General features: G+C 29.8%; 1 long non-coding RNA gene across 1 annotated transcript; it reads right to left on the reverse strand.

Moving 5' to 3' along the window:
• Positions 1 to 1,373: 1,373 nt before the first annotated feature.
• On the reverse strand, positions 1,374 to 2,448 carry LOC136971427 (uncharacterized). Its single transcript, XR_010880162.1, has 6 exons — positions 2,370 to 2,448; positions 2,211 to 2,300; positions 1,987 to 2,127; positions 1,828 to 1,917; positions 1,590 to 1,744; positions 1,374 to 1,513 (listed from the first exon to the last, which is right to left on the reverse strand). It is a non-coding gene; the product is annotated as an uncharacterized lncRNA (long non-coding RNA).
• Positions 2,449 to 6,545: the final 4,097 nt, after the last annotated feature.

The raw sequence follows: 6,545 nt of genomic DNA on the forward strand, positions 1-6,545 counted from the left end.
CATAAACTGGAAGTATTTCCATAAATTTCACGAAGTTTATGGAAATAGGTCAAATGTGAACCCCCTCAGCAGTTACCTTCGAAGTTCTCTGCGATGTACCTCTGAAAACAATTTTCAATCATGAAAATGAAAATTTTATTTCTGCACCCAGTACATCAAATTCCCAAAGGAAAGCAGAAACCACTGAAAGAACATAAAAGAAGAAACGAACTGGTGATGAACCACCATTGTGGTTTAGAAATTATTTAGAAGAAAAAAAAATAGAAGACAAAAGAAAAGCAGAGGTTAAAGAACAACGATGGGATGATTTAAAAAAAATAGAGGAAAAAAAATTAAAAGCCATGGAAAAATTAACAGATGTTTTGTTAAAATTGGCAGGAAATAAAATGTAAAATGTTTGAATATTTTAATAAAATTTTTTGTTTGATGACTCATAAATGTATTTAAGATTTACCAAAATACATCTATTCAAAAAATCAAAGCACTTTCAATAATGAACAAAGTTTATTAGAATTATGTAATTCACAATTACAAATAACTAAAAGTAATAACAAAATGTTAAATACATGATTAATACTTTTTCTGAAACTGGTTCAAATATTTAATAAAATTTTGTTTAAATTATACATTATAAATGCAGATGAACATGGTATCATTGTGATTAAAAGTTCACAATGTAATAGCAGACAATAATAATAATAATAATTACAAACTTAATTTTAATGTATTAATAGAAAAAAAAATTCTGAGAACTGTTTTGAAAATTATCATTTATGGAACAAGCATCTGGAGGTATATCATTGTATAAAATTCACAAATTATGCAATACACAGTCAGTAATAATTACTTCTGGAATCAAATCCCTTTGAAACATATGTAGATGTTTTAGCCTTCTAAATCTGCCAAATAATTGTCCAAATGCTTGTTCAATAACAATTCTAGTTGAACTAAGAATTTTATTGTAATATTTTTTAAATATTGTTTAAGTGTCTATTATCGTGATAAAAACTTAATAATTTTGGATAATGGACATGCACCATCATCTAATAAATGATAATTTTCTGAAATCATCTCAAGATTATGTTTCATTTTTAGAAAGAGAGTCTGCTTCTTTCAAATTATAATTATTCTGTAAAATATATTGAAAATATTCTGAAAGCCAAATTTCATTTTCTGGTTTGAACTCTTTCTTTTTGCTCATCCACTGACCAATTAATCTGTACGCTGATGTTAATACATTTAAAAAAATAGAATAGTTAGACAGATCAAGTTTATCTTTGCTAGTAAGTTTTGAAAACATACTTATTGTAGATTGTAAATGATTATCTAAACTTGTAATTATCGAAGTATAAAATGTTTTTTATTTGGCTTGTTCTGCTTTTAAATTGATCAGATATTTTCTGTGGAAATACTATGCAGTCTACAATGTGATGTAAAGCAGGAATATCAATAGCTTCTAACATCCAAATATCTCCAGATTAAATGCAAGGATTTTTTGTAACTAATACTCGACCTAAAATATTATACAATAATTAAAATAACAAGTAACTTACTTTCAATTATATTTCAGTTTGTAAAGATAACTTTACCAGTTTTAATTATGGTTTCTGTACCACTTTCTTGATCTAAACTATCTTTTGTATATTGTATGAATACTTGGCCATGACTGTCTCATCTGGAACTCCAAACATATTCCGTCCTTCATTGGAATTTATGGCTAATCTAGCTTTTACCTTAATATCCTCTGAAATAATTAGTGATTGCATACTGTATAATGAATAATATACTAAAGAATGTACTGTACATAAAATAAAGCGGAATACTCACGAATTGCTCTTTCTCGAAATCATAGTAATAGTCCGCAAAAGAATGGATCGCCTGTCAAACCAATTCCTACATTTACCATTTCTTTAAACCCTGTATTAGTTTTTAGAGTCAATTTAAAAGTAAGATAGTCTGCAGCTTTTTCATCATCAGTTAAAATACCTGTTATAGTTGAAAGCATTTCTTCTTGTAATCTCAAATACTTCATTAGGAATGCCTAGTTGATTGTCTTGTCTAGAACTCCAAACATATTCCGTCCTTCGTTGGAAATTATGGCTATTCTAGCTTTCACCTTAATATCCGCTGAAATAATTAGTGATTGCATACTGTATAATGAATAATATACTAAAGAATGTACTGTACATAAAATAAAGCGGAATACTCACGAATTGCTCTTTCTCGAAATCATAGTAATAGTCCGCAAAAGAATGGATCGCCTGTCAAACCAATTCCTACATTTACCATTTCTTTAAACCCTGTATTAGTTTTTAGAGTCAATTTAAAAGTAAGATAGTCTGCAGCTTTTTCATCATCAGTTAAAATACCTGTTATAGTTGAAAGCATTTCTTCTTGTAATCTCAAATACTTCGTTAGGAATGCCTAGTTGATCAGGATGTTAATCAAACTAGACAATTTAATTGAACAGGTACTAAATAAAATAAAATATAAATTTATTCAATTTCTTTCTTTCTGTATCAAGTTTTTTTTAAGGATTCTGTGTCTATGTGAAAGAAATCTTGGAAGATATTTAATGGCTTTCCAAGATCCGACTGCCATTACAACTAAACGATTTTTTCTCCACTTCTAATGGTTAATTTCTTTAAATCAACTAGTGAACATAAAATATTCCTTAAAACTTCATATTTTTTGTTCCTTGGACCAGGAAGTATTTTAGCTGAGATTAGATCTTAACAGGTTCTAATTCTATTAATTCATTACATTCCTTAGATTGAAGAGTACTTATGAATTACCAGTTGCAGCCAAACTGTTGTAAGTATTTTTAGCATAAGAAGTCATCAAAGTTAAATTTTTGGGTAGAGAATAATTATTTGTAACAGATTTTTAAAAATCTAAGCATGAATTAACGATATTACTCTTTTTTACATTTGAACCTGTATAATCTGCTTCTTTCAAATTATAATTATTCTGTAAAATACATTGAAAATATTCTAAAAGCCAAATTTCATTTTCTGGTTTGAACTCTTTCTTTTTGCTCATCCACTGACCTAATCTGTAAGCTGATGTTAATAGATTTAAAGAAATTGAACAGTTATACAAATCAAGTTTATCTTTGCTAGTAAGTTTTGAAAATGTACTTATTGTAGATTGTAAATGATTATCTAAACTAGTGATTATCGAAGTATGAAATGTTTTTTGTTTGGCTTGTTCTGCTTTTAAATTGATCAGATATTTTCCAACTATCTATGGAAAGCTGAGATATCGAGTAGAATTGCTATTACATGTGGTGTCTCATCTCCAATATCAGTATGTCGTGATAGAAATTTGCTGGGAGTAGTCTATTCACATATCTGTGAATTCCTGAAAATGATTCTCTGATATCAGTTGAAAGTTGGTAGTAGTCGAATAATCGGTTAACGTCGCAATTCAAAATTTCAGTGTCATATCCAGTTATCTGAAATATTAATAATATCAATATAGAAATATCTAAAATATACAGAAATGAAATAAATAGTCCCTTTTAAGAAATGATGTTATATTCATATTATTAAAGTAGCATTAAGTGAAACATTAAGCAATTGAAATATTTTAATATCTAATAATAATTTGTGATTTAACTATCATGTTATATTAACTACATTCATTTATTACTGCTTTTTCCTAAGTCAGTGGTTCCCAACCTTTTCTAGAATGCGGAACACTTTTGTGAACAATTTTCTTTAGCAGAACACTTACATAAGTTAATATGAAATACATAAGCTTGTCATCAGTTATTTTATTAGAATTGAGCAGTTATAATTCAAAATCTCTCATATTATTAACGCCAATTCTAAGACAGGAAAAAATATATCTAAATAACTTTAATGGGAAACTTGTGCCTGATGTTTTTTACATATTTCATTCAGTTTTTATCATTGCCTTTATCTTATTCGAAACAGTAGTACACTCGATAAGTACGAGTCGTACATATATATTTAAGTTTATGAAAATTTTATGATTTTAATTTTTTAATATTCGGCGGCTCGAATATGATTGTACACTTTCCAATTTGCGACTAAATCTGCGGAACACTTGGGAGATGCTTACAGAACACCGGTTGGGAACCACTGTCCTAAGTAATATAATGAAATTCTTTTTTCTTGCAGTTTTAAATTTTTAAAATAAATCTTTCGTTTACATGTCATTTATAATGGATATTTTACCAAGAAGAAAAGATTATTAAAAGAAAACTAGAAACAATAGAAAACACAGAAAACTTACCAATTATAAAAAACAAAAATGTCAAATTGACAAATTTATTAGTTTATCTGTTTTTAGTTATGTAGGTTTGTTTGTGTAATTAAAATTATGTATGTATGAGAAGTTTAATTTCATAGAAAAGGTTTCTTCTGCATTATTGCTTGTGCTCAGAACTCATCACAGTTCTAAGATTGTAATAACAAAGTATACAATCTAAATAGAAATAAACAAACATTTTTTGAAAAATACACTTTAATTGTAAACTAAACAAAAAAATTATGCTCTTAAAAAAAACCAATCTAAATTTGACAAAACAAACAATTTCTATTTATTTGTCTTCAGATGATGATATAAGCTTTTATATATATATATATATATAGATACATACATACATACATGTGAGCATTTGTAATTAAAAGCATGAATGTTCATATTTTTATTTGTTTTGGTTTAAAATTGTATTAAAACATTGAAAACTAAATTATGCAAATCATTTTCGATCAAGTTGAGTTACTACTTGTCAGTGGCGTGCCGTGACATTTGATGATAGGGAAGCTGTGTTTCTGTAAGAAGCCGACTTACCAGGGGCAATCAATTAATTGCGCATCAGGGCTCGTTCGTAATCGTTTGTTCGGTAAGTCAGTAAAAACCGTATACTTCTTTAAATGTATTTTTAATATATTATCTGACGTACTTTTTTTTTAACTCTTTCCGCCCTGTGGGCACTAAGAGGGCCTCTTTTAGTAGGCCCATTATGGGTTCAGCCAGGCCCACAATGGGGCGACCGGGTGATGAGGGACGGGGCCCGACATATCCGAACGGACCACCCCCTGAAAAATTCCTGGGGATTATTCGACCCGTTCGGATTCGATCCCGGGTCCCCCCAGAGCGGTAGGCTGCTACCTTGACCGCTCGGCCATCCGGCCAACGTATCTGACGTACTTAATAAGTAAGAAAGTTCAACATAATTACTTCCGTTATTAGATTCAATAAATTCCCTATGCCCTCTAAATGCCAATTCTTGCTTTGAGAAAAAACATATAACATCTATTAATTTAGATATATCTATTAATCGTAATTATCTTAATATAAAACTCCTCTAAAAACACCGGACTATAAGCATATCTTCCATTCCAAACCTAATAACCGGTGCAAACAATTATATTTCTGGCTAACGTTTTCGGTCCCTCCACTGAGACCTTCCTCAAGCCTATATTACTTCCTACTCGATCTTTTTCCAAAACGATTTTCGAACAATCGAACCTTTAAAATTTTCCGTTATGCACATGCTTCCTGATTAAATCGAAAAAATCGAACAATTCGATTTTTCGATTCGAACGGTTCGATTGTTCGAAAATCGTTTTGGAAAAAGATCGAGTAGGAAGTAATATAGGCTTGAGGAAGGTCTCAGTGGAGGGACCGAAAACGTTAGCCAGAAATATAATTGTTTGCACCGGTTATTAGGTTTGGAATGGAAGATATGCGTAATTATCTTGTTATAATTTTCAATATTTATTTTATATTGTCTACCAATGTTAAATTCTATTCCGCTTTGATTTCCAAATTGCTTCAATTTTACGGAAGAATCGTCATTCGTCATAAATTTTATCGTCAAAATGTCGAAATTTTTTTGTCGAGGTATTTATATTTAATTTAGGCATTGGTCTTTCTCTTTTAATAATGTTTTCTTTTTCATTATATGGTCTTGAGCCAAAACTTTTTTAAAATAAATTTTTTAATCACTAGCCACGATATAAGGGCTAAAATTAAAATTATAAAAAAAACTTACTTAGTAAAACAAAATGTGGGATGAATATACATGCCTAGTACAAAAAATTCTTTAATTGTATGAATATACTTTTAAAGAAACTCATAATTAAATATAACTTTGTGAAGAAACGTACATAAAAATAACAAAATATTCTTTACTTTTTAAATCTTAAAACAATCCACTTAGTGAAATAGCTCCCTACAAGTGGCTAATGAATGGAATCAGAGACTGTCCTGGTAGGTGTGCGGCGCGTGCATGCACGCAGGCTGCCAAATCCCGTGGGTGCCGATACCGGTCAATGTCAAATGCCTCTTTTGTCGCATTACTAGTATATCTCAAAGGACGCCACAGGGCTGTTGTAAATTTTAAACGTTTCTCACCATAGCTGTAAAAATCTAAATATGTTAAACTTAATGGTCATTTGTTTTCTGACTAATTCGTTTTAATACCAGGTGTACACGGAAATCAGTTCCCCACTGTACTGAGCAAGTGATTGGTTCGGTTAAGCTTTTGTTTAAATAAAATTCTGGCT

The sequence above is a fragment of the Centruroides vittatus genome, unplaced genomic scaffold, assembly GCF_030686945.1.
Source record: "Centruroides vittatus isolate TY-2023 unplaced genomic scaffold, ASM3068694v2 contig_250, whole genome shotgun sequence".
NCBI lineage: Eukaryota > Metazoa > Arthropoda > Arachnida > Scorpiones > Buthidae > Centruroides > Centruroides vittatus.